Genomic DNA, 15,479 nt, shown 5'->3' on the forward strand with positions numbered 1-15,479 from the left:
ATGCACGACCAATTTTAGTGAATATCATCGAAGTATATGCTCCAACATGTGATGTATCAGACGTTGATGTCGAAGATTTTTTTTTTTTTGCTAGGGGCTTTACGTCGCACCGACACAGATAGGTCTTATGGCGACGATGGGATAGGAAAGGCCTAGGAGTTGTAAGGAAGCGGCCGTGGCCTTAATTAAGGTACAGCCCCAGCATTTGCCTGGTGTGAAAATGGGAATCGAAGATTTTTACACGAAAAATCGAAGCAGCCCTGTCATATACCAAACCATCTGAGATAAACATTGTGATGGGCGATTTCAATGCTCAAGTCGGCCATGGTCGACGGGCTGATGTAGTCGGTGACTGCGGATTAGGAACAAGCAATACTCGAGGTGATCGACTGGTCCAGATGTGCCAGGAGGAGAGCCTTATTACAGCAAACACGTATTTCCAGCTACCTCCACGTTACCTTTATACGTGGATCTCTAATGCTGACAGCAGTATTAGGAACCAGATTGATTACATCACAATTAACAAGCGGTTCAGAAATTCCATCAAATGTGTGAAAACATACCCAGGTGCTGATATCAACTCAGACCATAGCCTACTGTTTGCTTTCATGAATCTCAGGCTGAAGAAATGCCATTCAAAGGGGAATTTTAGTCGGATTGAGATTCAGAAGCTTCAAGATCAAGCACTAAAAGATGAAGTTCAGTTAGCCCTATGTGTAAAACTTGCGGAAGTTCAAAACAGCGTTAATATAAATGATGTTGAAGGCACTTGGAATCACATCAAATGTGCAATTAACGACGTAAGTCAAGTAAAATTAATGAATGCTGGAAGAAGGAAAAACAAGCCGAGGATGACAGAAGAAATCCTGAAGCTGATGAACCAGAGAAGATCTTTTAAAAACAAAGATCCTGTAAAGTACGAAAGTTTGCAGAATTTAATACGACATAGAATAAGGAATTCAAAAGAACAACAACTCTCTGAGGAATGCAACGAAATATAATTAATGAATTCAAAACATGATTTTTTAAACATGTATAAGAAAGTGAAACGAGTAACTGGTGCATATAACAGGAAGGGTAGTGGAGTCCTCCTTAATAAGAATGGTGACATCTTAGCGAGCACAGAAGTGAAACTGAAGGAATGGATGGAATATGTACAAAATCTCTTCTTGGATCGCAGCAATGTGGATCATGGTGCTTGGGCAGACGATGGTGTGGATATCACACGTGCAGAAGTAGAATATGCCATAAGAACAGCGAAGAATGGGAAGGCTCCAGGCCCTGATGAGATATATGCTGAGATACTGAAACTCCTTGAGAAAGAAAAATCCCTTTTATTATTAGTTGACCTATTCAACAGTATTCACCGCAGTGGAACCATTCCTCGAGACTGGCTGAAATCGACTTTCGTAATATTGCCTAAGAGAGCTAATGCAAAATTCTGCAATGAATATAGAACAATTAGTTTGATGAGCCACGTTCTGAAAGTATTCCTAAAAGTCTTGCATGCGAGAATTTATCATAAATGTGGGGAGAATATCGGAACATCGCAGTTTGGCTTCAGACATGGTTTTGGTACTAGAGAGGCATTATTCAGTCTGCAGGTATTAGTCCAACGGTGCCGAGATGTCAATGTCGATGTTTTTGCTTGTTTCATCGATTACGAAAAGGCCTTCGATACAGTCCGCCATGATGAACTTTTGAACATTCTTCGATAATTAGGACTTGATGGACGGGACATTCGTATTATTGGTAATCTCTACTGGAACCAGTGTGCTGGCATAAGAGTTGATAGTCGTGTCTCGGAAGAAGTCTCAATTATGAAAGGAGTTCGCCAAGGCTGTATTCTTTCCCCCATGCTTTTTAACATCTATTCAGAAAAGATTTTTCGAGATGCTCTTTACGGAAAGACTCAAGGAATTGTGGGTAATGGTTTCATCATAAATAACATCAGGTACGCCGATGACACTGTGCTACTTGCAACCAATTTCCAGGATCTACAGGAACTACTTAATGCTGTCACTGAAGCCAGCAGCGCAATGGGCTTGAAGCTTAATGTAAAGAAGACCAAGTGGATGGTTGTAATTTCCCCTGTGGGTGGGGGCGGTAGAATAACACCCACGGTATCCCCTGCCTGTCGTAAGAGGCGACTAAAAGGGGTCCCAGGGGCTCTAAACTTTGGAGCGTGGGGTGGCGACCACGGGGCCCTTAGCTGAGTCATGGCATTGCTTCCACTTACTTGTGCCAGGCTCCTCACTTTCATCTATCCTATCCGACCTCTCTTGGTCAACTCTTGTTCTTTTCCGACCCCGACGCTATTAGGTTTGCGAGGGCTAGGGAGTTCTTCATTTTCACGCCCTTCGTGGCCCTTATCTTCATTTGGCCGATATCTTCATTTTTCGAAGTGTCGGACCCCTTCCATTTTTTCTCTCTGATTAGTGTTATTTAGAGGATGGTTGTCTAGTTGTACTTCCTCTTAAAACAATAATCACCACCAATCACCACCACCGGATGGTTGTAAGTAGGAAAGAAGATGGAATTCGAGGTAATCTCACAACAGCGAAGGAACAGATCGCGAGAGTGACAACAATTAAAAAACTGGGATGTCACATTAATGAAGACTGGGACCTTACTCACGAGATCCGATGCAGAATTGAGCAGGCCAGAACTTCTTTTCAGAGACTTAGAAAACTTTTGACAAGCCGTGACCTTTCCATTTCACTACGAACACGACTACTCCGGTGCTACGTTTTCAGCATTCTGTTATACGGTGTTGAGACATGGACACTAACTGAGACCATGTGCAAGTGATTGCAAACATTTGAAATGTGGACTACCGAAGGATGCTGAAGATACCTTGGACAGCTAAAATGACCAATATAGACGTTTTGCACCGTATGAACAAAGAACAAGAAATTCTCACTACCATCAAGAGAAGGAAGCTAGAATACTTTGGTCATATAATGCGGAACTCTAAATACCACCTTCTGCAAGTAATACTCCAAGGGAAAATTAATTGAAAACGTGATCCGGGGAGAAGTAGGACATCATGGCTCGGCAACTTGAGCCAGTGGTTTGGGGTGACAAAGCTTACTCTGTTCAGAACAGCTATGAACAAACAACAGATCATGCTACTGATCGCCAACGTTCTGCGAGGACATGGCACATGAAGAAGAAGAAGAATAAACCCGAACTGTTTTCTGTCGAACCAGTTATTAATTTCGCAATCATGTCTACTATAATCAGAAAGAATACTCTCCCAAAGCTTACATGCAATACATATCAGAGAGACTGGCCTGCAATTTTCAGCTTTATGTCTGTCACCCTTTTCTTTACACACAGGGGCCACTATAGAAAATCTCCATTCATTTGGTATAGCTCCTTTATGCAAACAAAAATCAAATAAGTACTTCGGATATGGTACTATATCCCAACCTATTGTCTTTAGTATATACCCAGAAATCTTATTAATTCCAGCTGCTTTTCTAGTTTTCAACTTTGGTATCTTTTTTTTTTTTTTTTTTTTTTTTGCTAGGGGCTTTACGTCGCACCGACACAGATAGGTCTTATGGCGACGATGGGATAGGAAAGGCCTAGGAGTTGGAAGGAAGCGGCCGTGGCCTTAATTAAGGTACAGCCCCAGCATTTGCCTGGTGTGAAAATGGGAAACCACGGAAAACCATTTTCAGGGCTGCCGATAGTGGGATTCGAACCTACTATCTCCCGGATGCAAGCTCACAGCCGCGCGCCTCTACACGCACGGCCAACTCGCCCGGTTGGTATCTTATTGTAAATATCATTTTTATAATAGGTAACACTTCTTTAGTATTAGTCACTTCCTTAATCTGGACATTATCTCGTTTTTATAATAGGTAACACTTCTTTAGTATTAGTCACTTCCTTAATCTGGACATTATCTTTGAAACCAATAATCGTTTCATACTGCTGACTAAATAATTCTGCCTTTTGAAGATTCTCACATACACACTCCGATTGTTCATTAGTGATTCCTGGAATGTCCTCCTTGTAACCTGATTTTGCCTTAAAGTACCTATACACACCATTCCATTTTTCACTAAAATTTGTATGATAGCAAATTATGTTTGCCATCATGTTATCCCTAGCTGCATTCTTTGTTAGCTTCAGTTTCCTAGTAAGTTCCTTCAATTTCTCCTTAGTCCACAACCTTTCCTAACTTTATTCCTTTCCAACTTTCACCTCCTCATTAGTCTCCTTATTTCTTTCTTATAATATGGTGGGTCTTTACCATCCCTCACCACCTTGAAAGGTACAAACCTGTTTTCACATTCCTTAGCAATTGCTTAAAACCCATCCCAGAGTATGTTTAAATTTTTATTTACCGTGTTCCACAAATCTTAGTTACTTTTAAAAATCTCCCTAATGCCTGTTTTATCAGCCATATGGTACTGCCTAATAGTCCGACATTTAAAACCTTCCTTTCTATTTTTAACTACGACAAAACAGCTTCGTGATTACAAATGCCATCTATTACTAAGGTTTCTCTATAGAGCTTATCTCGTTTTACCAGCACCACGTCCAGAATATTCTTCCCTTGGTTGTTTCCATCACTTTCTGAATCAGCTGTCCTTCCCATATTAACTTATTTGCCATTTGTTGGCCAATAACAATAATAATAGTAATAATAATAGTAATATTAATAACAAAATCACATTGTCTCTATTACTGTGGACAGACACTTTGATTTAACGCCATTTAAGTGGTTTGCGTGTCAGTTTTGCCATGTTTTTGCTCACTGTGATGACTATATCTGTAATTTGAGAGATGCATCTGGAACTTTTATTTGCTCCCCAGGGCTCTTTTCAGGAGAAGAATTCAGGACAGATGTCGATGAGAAATCGGTATGAGTCACCCCAGGTAGAACTATAGAGGGAAGATTATGAACAGGGTACTGCTGCTGAGGAGTGCAGAAATAGGAGGAAAAGTAAAGATGGGAGAGGGAAATGTAAACAAGAGGATGGGAAAGAAAGGTGGAACGGAGTCATGGGAGGGATACAAAGTAGGAGAAAATAGCTTCTGCAGCCGTCAGGATGGGTGACCAGGAGGGGAGGAGATCAAATGAAATGGGTGGGGTTAAGACTCTGGTCATGGGGGATTCCATTGTTTGGAAGAAAGGGAACCAGGGTAGAGTGATATCCAAGAATTCGGTTAAGGCAGATGTTGATGAAAGTAAAAGAGAAGGAGAAGGGAAAGGAGAAAGTGGTAGTTTATCACATTGGTACCAACAACGTAAGGAGAGCAGGTGTAAGTATCAACATAGTTGGGGATGTGTGGGATCTGGAAAATGCATCACGGGTGAAGTTTAAGGAAGCGGAGATTGTTATCAGTGTAGGAGGGATACTAACGGGAAGATGATCGGGGATTTAAATAAGACTATGGCGTGGGTATGTAACTGGGAGTAATATTTCTGGATCCTAATAGATGAGTAGGAGATAGGGATCTGCGATCAGATGGCCTTCATTAGAACCGCAGCGGTACGTACAAGGTAGTAAGTTTACTTAGAAGGGTTATAGGGAGGTACATTCATGGAAACCTGGTGGACAAGGGAGCGGCCATAAGGGTACAAGGATCTGGACGTCAGGTAGGGATGACATGTAAATTTTAGTGTCGGACTGTAGAAGTATTTTACAGAAAGGAGTAGAATTAAGTCATTTAATACGTATATAATGCGAATATACAACGTATATATATATATGGTAATATAGTTGAATCATGGCTGAGAAATTATATAATGGATGCAGATATTTTCCTACGGAACTGGAGTATTTATGGAAAATGTAGGATAGGAATAATAGGAAGGGGAGTGTTTATACTGGTGAAAGAAGAATTTTTAAGCTACGACAAAAAGTGAGAGATCACAAACACGAAATTCAAGGTGTAAGGCTCATTTCTAAAGATAATAGGCATCTTAATGTTTTTAGAGAGCACAGACCGGGAAAGGAACGTGTTTGTAGCGGGTGATCTCAATTTACCAAATGCCAATTGGGAAGGTAATGCGAACGACAGGAAGCATAACCAATAACGAACAAAATGGGAAATAAGTTAATCTCAGAAGGACAGCTGAATCAGAAGGTGATGGAATCAACTAGAGGGAAATATGTTCTGGATGTAGAGCTGGCAAAACCAGATGAGCTCTATTGAGACTGAAGTAATATATAGTATTAGTGATCATGAAACTGTCGTAGTTATAAATACTGTAAATGTGATAGAAAGGAAGCTCGTAAAAGTAAGACTACTAGACAGTACATATGGCTGATAAGACAGGTATGAGTGTAATTATCATCGACGGAAAACGGTAACCCGGCCCCGTGGTGTAGTGGTAGCGTGTCTGCCTCTTAACCGGAGGCATCGGGTTCGATTCCCGGCGAGGTCAGAGACTTTTACCTGGATCTTACGGCTGGTTCGAGGTCCACTGACGATGAGATAGCGGCCCCGGTCTAGAAAGCCAAGAATAACGGCCGAGAGGATTCGCCGTGCTGACCACACGACAGCTCGTAATCTGCAGGTCTTCGGGCTGAGCATCGGTCGCTTGGTAGGCCAAGGCCATTCAGGGCTATAGTGCCATGGGGTTAGGTTAGGAAAACGGTAAATAAAAATATAAGCAGACTGTGGGATGGGTTTAAAGTAATTATTGAGAGATGTGAAAAGAGGCTACTTTTGAGGGTGGTAAGGAACGGTTGAGACCCGCTACATTATAATGAAGAAGAATTGAAGTGACTAAGAACGAGGTGCAGGTTGGAAAGAAATAGAGTTTGAAATGGCAGTGAAAGTAAGGAGAAACTGAAGGAACTTACTGGGAAATTGAATCTGGAACATCAGCAAAGGATAACATAATGGTAAGTGTAACTGGCAGTCATCCAAATTTTAGTGAAAATGAAAGGGTATGTATAGATAGGCTTCTTTAAGGCAGGAACATGTTCTTTGGAGGACATTCCGGGTATCATTAGTGAACAAGGGTAATGTGCATGCGAGGATCTACAGAAGGCAGACGTATTCATTCAGCAGGATGTAAAGATTGTTGATTACAAGTATAATGTCCAGATAGAGGAGGTGGCTAATACTAACGAAGTATTGAAATTTTCCTATGATAATAGAGACATTTACAATAAGATATAAAATTTGAAAACTAGAAAAGCAGCTGGGTTTGATAAGATTTCTGGGAATGTGCCAAAAATAGTGGGTTGGGATATACAGCAGTACCATTTCTGATTCCTATTTTGCATGTTGAAGCGACGCCAAATGAATGGAGAGTTTCTATAGAAACATTTGCGTATAAAGGGAAATGTGATACACATAAAACAGAAAATTACAGGCCAGTCAGTTTGACATGTGTGGCATGTAAGCTTTGGGAAAGCATTCTTTCTGATTACAGTAGACATGGTTGCAAAATTAATAACTGGTTCAATAGAAGGCGTTTGGGTTTAGGAAAGTTTAGCCGTCTGAAGATCAGTCTGTAGCATTCCGGCAAGATATAGCAGAAACCAGAAGTTCAAATGGACTGTATCACGATTGACCTACCTTAGGCATTTGTTAGGGTAGATCATAGGATACTACTGGCAAAAATGAATACAACTGGACTAGACAAAAGAGTGACTGTACGGGTGGCTGTATTTCTGGAAAATATAACTCAGAGAATTAGAGTAGGTGAAGATTTATCTGATCCTGTAATAATTAAGAGGGGAATTCTTCAAGTCTATATTATTCAACTTTAATATTTTCTTATATATACAGGGTGGTTCACCAGCCCCTTATTTTTTCGGAGACAGGCAACTTAAGTTACGTGTATAACCTAAAGATCCTGATAATGTAGGTTTATAACACCAAAAAACTTGAAATTTCTCCTTGTGATCAATAAGGCTCTCCGCTACCTGTGTGTCATCACTGTAAATTGATCCATGGACGCAGCAAAGGAAAACTACTGTGCACAATTCCGCGACAAGTACTAAGGACCATGAGAAGTGATTTATGGCACTTTGAAATAACACAGTCCGCCTCTGTGGTGTGGTAGTTAGTGCGATTAACTGCCATCCCCGAAGGCCCGAGTTCGATTCCCGGCTCTGCCACGAAATTTGAAAAGTGGTACGAGGGCTGGAACGGGGTCCACTCAGCCTCGGGAGGTCAACAGAGTAGAGGTGGGTTCGATTCCTATCTCAGCCATTCTGGAAGTGGTTTTCAGTCGTATCCCACTTCCCCTCCAGGTAAATGCCGGGATGGTACATAACTCACGACCACGGCCACTTCCTTCCATTTTCCTTGTCTATCCCTTCCAATCTTCCCATCCCCCCCCGCAAGGCCCCTGTTCAGCATAGCAGGTGAGGCCGCCTGGGCGAGGTACTGGTCATCCTCACCAGTTCTATCCCCTGACCCAATGTCTCACGCTCCAGGACACTGCCCTTGTGGCGGTAGAGGTGGGATCCCTCGCTGAGTCCGATGGAAACACCAACCTTGGAGGGTAAGCAGATTAAGAAGAAGAATAAGAAGAAATAACACAAGTGCCCGTAACACGATCGAATTAATAGGTCATGCCACGTGCTCTGTAACGTAAGGAAGTTAAATGAACACTGTAAATCTTCATTGAAGACTTTCACATGAATGTTCACTTTCGAGGTGCAACGGCCATTCTTAAGTGCTAAACCTCGAGCGTCATGCATGTTAACTTCGTGCCTGAATCAGTTAAGGGCTGGTGAAGGAGATGTGTATGGGCAGCGTAGTGGTTCGAAACCAGCATAAGGCGATTTTTTTGAAGGACAGGGGTGCTTCAATTTAGCCGGGATATAATGAAATGAAATGAAAATCCACAGCCTGTTTCCAGTCATTCGACCGAGCCAGGAATGGAATGAATGAAGCCCCCATCTAGCGGCGAGGATAGGAATTGTGCCGTTGCCGAAGCCTGTCACACTCCCCTGGGGCAATTATTAATGAATGACACATGAAATGAAATGAAATGAAATGATATTGTAGAGTGTTGCTGGAATGAATTATGACAGGGAAAACCGGAGTACCCGGAGAAGAACCTGTCCTGCCTCCGCTTTGTCTAGCACAAAGTTCGCATGGAGTAACCGGGATTTGAACCAAGAGACCCAGCGGGGAGAGGCCGGCGCACTGCCGCCTGAACCACGGAAGCTCGAAATGTACCAGCATATGATTTGAATGTAGTACCACACAGCTTGGCCGAAGCAACAGCACTGATGCGTGCTTTAGCCACCTTCTCTACCGCGAGCCGTTGTGCATTGTTAGCACGTTGTTGTAGTCCTTATAGACACTTCCTGCCCAAACGTAAGAGAGTGTTATTCGCAGCTGTGATCGTTTACACATACATTATAGTTTGAGTAATAGAAATTACACTGCCGTTAATGATTTTTACCACATTCGCGAGCATTATATACACAGCATGGTATTAATGATTTTCGGATGACTATGATATATGCGTCATTTGGGTTACCTACCTCCGAAAAAAGTAAAGGGCTGGTGGTCCAGAAAAACGCTGCAGACGTTTTCATGCCTGTGCATATTTATTTACCTATGATACAGTGTATATAAAATTGTATGATCTATATGTAATCTATAATTCGTTTAAGAAAATTGTGGAAGAATGAAAGATAGCTCATACTGATGAGATACCATTATTTTTATTGATAGACATTTACGATGAACTACATACATTTACAATAAATACCACCGTCTCTCCTAACTCCTCCCCCCCCCCCCCAGTGTGGCTGAACTTGGGTTTAAAACGACATGCGGAGTGCACTTATTCATCTCAGCGACCCCAAAACTATGGATTCTACATTAATATTGGTCATTTGTTTTTATATTTCACCTCCTTTCAACCTCCGCCCCTAGGGTTGCTATTCGGGATAAATTTTGACTTAAACGGCATCTCGAGTGTCATAGTTCATCTCAGTCAACACGATCGATACGACACTAATATTGGTCGTTTTCGATTACTTTTATATTTAACCCCCTCCTCTAGGGGTTGTTGGGATGTCTTGTTCCCACACTATTACACATAGCAAGTCATATTTGTACCAAGTTGGGCTCATAAGACATGGCGGCTCTCCCCGTCCTCCTATACACAGTGATTCTTACCGTACTATTGTTTTACAGGGTAAGTCGTTGTCGCCTCGCGACAATCTGCCCATCAAGTTCGATTCAGTCTTGGTGCGGCTTTGGAATTAAATCTCTCTATATATAAAACTACTCGTAGCTGTTACCCATGGCTTTGCTCGCGAAGATTTGGTAAGTTGATAAATGTAATTGTTCCTCGGTACTGCACTAAGACATTATCTGAAAATCCCTAAAGTATAAAAACTCAACCGAAAAATTGCATTTCATTTACCCCAGAACCTCTTTGTAAACCACGTTTGTGGCATTGCCTTTTGGGACTAAGATGACCAGGTTACTGGCACATGTGACATGGAACTCCACGGGGAGTTTTTATTATAAAGGCAGGCAACTTCGCTACTAGCAGTCGAAACTGAGTTGTTCAGTTATCATTATAACGACAGACCTCTTTTCCTACTGCCAGCCAGCTTACTGCCAGTCACACCAAGTTGGTGATTTTCCATCAAAATAGCAGGTGATATACCTAATGCCAGTCACATTCGTTTATAGTGGCGGGCAAGCTTGCCTACAGCCAAACACAATCGGGTAGCGGAGTTTTAAACAAAACTGCATGCTCCCTTGCCTTCTGCAAGTCGAATCGAGAAGTGAATTATTCATTACAATGGCAGGCCTTCCTTACTAATGCCAGTTACACAAAAGTTGGAGAAGGACCCCATTCCTACTGCCAGTCAAAGTCGGTGTGGGTAGTACTGATTACAGTAGCAGACACACTCTTTCTCGATCGCTACAAATCGACATCAGTGAATACACAGTATTGTAGATGGACGTACAAAGGTATATGCTTGTTTACGATATTGCAGACCTTCATTTACAGATTAACTGTTGCTAAACGGTACGTCATATTGACAAAGATTTGTACCATAAGACGCCGAATTTGGTGGCCTAAATGGCTGGCCGTATGATATCTCACTTATTCATGGGGCAGATTGAGTTAGAAATGTTGAATAGGATAAAATTTGTGTAACATTATCTCACATTGTATTACTTTTCAGATAATTATGTGACAGCTACATACATAGCATTTGGCTCACATATGGCTACTGGGTGGGCCAATTTTCGTGTAGAGTTTGATTATTCTATCTTTCCTATCAGTGATCGAAAGTATGAATTATGCATATGAAAAGTCCAAATGTACTCAACATCGAGAAATAGAGAAAAATCAAACGTAAAATGGATGAAGATACGACAAAAAGTCATAAGACAAAGGTTATAGATCACTCCAAATTGAACGGGGATTGTGCCATTCGTTATGTGATAAGACTTTCCGAAGATCTGCACCATCATTAAAATTGCCTCCATATTTCGATATTCTTCGGGGATAAAAAGTGAAAAATTTAAAGATCTTGGGAAGTTTTCCGTCCGTTACAGGCTAAAACGTATAATTTGGCAAATTTCAATTTTCTTGTTCGTCTGGCAGATTATGCCGCAATCTGGATTTTGGGCGAGGAGGGTAAAATTAGGACTATCAGGAAACTAAAACAAAAAATATGCAGGTGGCCATTATTATCCCTTAAACGTGTAGCTGTACGAAAATTTCACCAAAATAGTCAATGTACAGGCACACAGTCGTTACGATTTTATTTATATAGATAGATAAGGAATTTGCTCCAGGTGCTATACTTTTGGGCTATGCCCGATGTATTTGACCTGGAAAACTGACCGTTTATGATATCTCCCTTTTTAGTCCTCCTGTCGAAAAAATGCACATGAAAAAATGTTTTAAAAATGGATTTCCATCAAGTTTGGTTGATTTCCAGTCAGGTTGGTCTTGTACTGTATGTATTGTGGAGGAGTAAAATGGTCACCTATAAACCGCCAGTCCATTCATGGAACATGAAATGTTATTGACCGTTAAAACCTACCTTTGGGCAGGTGGATGCTAAATATAAAGTTTGGTTCAAATATATTCAGTAGTTTTCAAGTTGTAAGAAATTCGCTTTACACGCACCCGCTCTTGAGTTAACTCCGACGGGACTTGTACCAAAAAACGGTCCGTTAATGATATCTCCCTAATTAATCCTCGTATCAAAATGATGCAGATGAGAAAAAAGGTTTAGAAATTAATTTCCATTAAGGCAGGTAGATTTCCATTAAGTTTGGTTGTGTATATTTTGTGAGAGTGCAAAATCACGGTTTCTGTTTCGTATAAACCCCCAGTCACTTCAGGGATTTGGAAACAATACCTACCCTAAAAGCTATCCAAGGACAGGTGGATTCTAAATATCAACTTTGGTGGAAATATAATATATCCAGTAGTTTCCAAGTTATAGACAAACAGACAAACAGACAAAAAGCAGACAGACAGACACCAAAGCTAAATATATGAAGATGGTCATTATTACACTTGAAACGGATAATTTTACGGAAATTTCGCCAAAGCATTCAATGTACAGACACACTCTAGAAGTGCAGACCTTTATTTCGAGGGTACTGCTTTGAAACTGTACGACATATCTACAAACGGACTTCACCATCAGACACCGCTTTCAGTGTTCTACATGGTTATTTTTTTTTTTTTTTTTTTTTTTTTTTTTTTTTTTTTTTGCTAGTTGCTTTACGTCGCACCGACTCAGATAAGTCTTATGGCGACGATGGGACAGGAAATGGCTAGGAGTGGAAAGGAAACGGCCGTGGCCTTAATTAAGGTACAGCCCCAGCATTTGCCTGGTGTGAAAATGGGAAACCACGGAAAACCATTTTCAGGGCTGCCGATAGTGGGGTTCGAACCTACTATCTCCCGAATACTGGACACTGGCCGCAATTAAGCGACTGCAGCTATCGAGCTCGGTTCTACATGGTTAGACCTAAGACATATTCTCATACCTCCTATATTTATGGGTTAGATTGAGTTATAGTCATTGAATGGGGTGAAATTTTCTACAGTTTTCACATACTACTTTATACTTTTGATACTCATGTGACAGCTAGAATCATACAATTCGGCTATCACATAGCCACTGGCCATGTCAATGTGCGAATCGAATGTCATGATTCTATCCTATAAGTGTGCCAAAGGATAACATATACGTGTAAAAGTACAAAATGAACTTGAAATCGATAAATACAGCTCTATTGAACGTATAAGGGATAGAAATAAGACAAAACCATAGGACCAAAGTTGTAGATCTCTCCAAAATGAAACGCGATTGTGCTGTCTGATTTGTGATACGACTTACTGATAAGCCACCAATTATCCCGAAACGAAGGTCTGCACCGACGTTAATATTGCATCCACATTTCGATATTTTCCGGGGCCAGAAGTTATACATTTGCATAGCGTAAAATATTTCCGCAAAGAAAAGAGTGTCCAGCTTTTGTGATTAGCACTCGCATACATACGGAGTAATCAAGGAAGAAAATAATACAGTTAAGAAAGTGGAAATTAATAGAAAGTGAATTATAACTCAGGACAGTCGGATGATGCCAAATATGTAAATATCAAGTAAATGTGCTGGAAAATCAAATGCCCCTCAATAAATTACGTTAGTGTGAGTTATGGATGTAAGAAAGTGGTAACAGAGGAGAAATTTAGGCGCAGGGATTCTTAGGTAAACAGATAAGAAGATGACTAATGGTATTATTACTTAAGCTATTCGAGGACGGTTATAAATTCCAACGATATTCCGCCAATATCCCGCAGAATGGCCGATTGACGCCTCTCGTGATTTCTACCCAAGGAACAACCACGAATTAAAGGAATGATGGAGAAAATGGCAATACGTTACTTCCCTGCTGGCAAGCAAGCAGAGACGTTGCCATGGTAACCTGCATGTTCGTTGTCGGTCTGTCGGTCAATGCAGAGCATAACATCCTCAGAAAATAGTAAATTTCTCCGTCATTTGAAGAGTAAGGTAAATTATGAACGTAAAAAAAGTTGTTTATATGTAAGAGACGTTTCACATACGGTCCACAGAGTTTACAGAAAATCAATAGAATAAGAGAAAATGGAGGAAAACGTTCTGGTTTTCCTATAAACCCTACGTCTGTTCACAGATTTTAAAACGATATGTATATTTAAACCTTCCTTGTGATGAGGATACTCTAAATATGAAATTTGGTTGAGATCTATCCAGCCGTTACGCCGTGATGGTGGAACAAACGGACTAAGAGACAAACAGACACGAAAAATAAAAACCACCGATTCGGTCTTGAGTTGACCTAAAACGGATAAATATCTGAAAAAATTGGCAAAAAAAATGAAATTACAGACAGTGGACCTTCTACAACTTTATTTATATTGTACCGGGAACTAAGTCCCCATGATTAAAATTTAAAACTTCGCGTTACGCGCCGCCCCAGCAGCGGAAGACAGACTGGAGCAGCAAGAAACACATGTGTGTGACGTAGAGCGGAGTGACGTCACAGCCTGCCTCCCCGTAACACAGAGAGAGCCTAGATCAGTATGGAATGTTCCTTAAGATTCTTCGGCTAATAACTTTCCCCACGATAATAACTGAACAAAGTCAACCACATCATTGTGTAGCCCAATATTTTGCCTCCATTCCTGCAAGGCTTGATAAAAATCCGACAATAGACGACGAAATTATGGAGCGAGACGTAAAGGCATGTTTTGGCGTGGATCGGGTATAAATGGCAAGCTGCTTCCCTTCCTACATCCTTGCATGTGCTATCAAAAGAAGTCAGGTTTTACATGTAGGCTCTTTCTTCTTTCTGCCTATGTGGTTTTTCCCTGACCCTTCAATACCATACTTCAACACCATATACCTAACACAATCTCGCCTGGCAACGTGTTTGACATGGAAACAGGCAGATACTCCTTGTATCACTTCCCACTCTACCCAGCTATCTCTTTTCTACTTAGAAATTAATAGCATGTCGGAGGCCATGTAGATTGAGTCGATGGTCACGGCGGGGAGCGGGCTACGAGGGCCCCCGTAAAAAAAAAAAAAAAAAAAAAAATAGCAGACCGGTGTGTATCGCGGTGGAGTTCGTGCGGCTAGCAGCGAGCGGTCGGCTCGTGGGGACTGCGATACGACGTGAGTGACTGTCATATTTCGTCGAGTCCTGGACTTTAACTCCGTAGCGTCGAGTGTGGACTTCTACAACTTGTGAGTGATAGAATTCTGCTACAACGGAGAGCGATATAAGTTGTGCTTCATCAAACTCTTAATATTCTCAAGTGATTGTTTATTCTGAATGAATGTCTAAGACTTGCAATTATCTTTCCAAGTGCTCATAATTCAAACTTAATGTTGTGGACAGTGATAGGATTTGGAACAGTCTTTGCTCCTTACAAAGCGATTGAATATTTCGAGAAATCTCATTGACGTAACTGTGCATTGACTTAGAATTCC

Source organism: Anabrus simplex, chromosome 1 (assembly GCF_040414725.1).
Source record: "Anabrus simplex isolate iqAnaSimp1 chromosome 1, ASM4041472v1, whole genome shotgun sequence".
In the NCBI taxonomy this organism is placed as follows: Eukaryota; Metazoa; Arthropoda; class Insecta; order Orthoptera; family Tettigoniidae; genus Anabrus; species Anabrus simplex.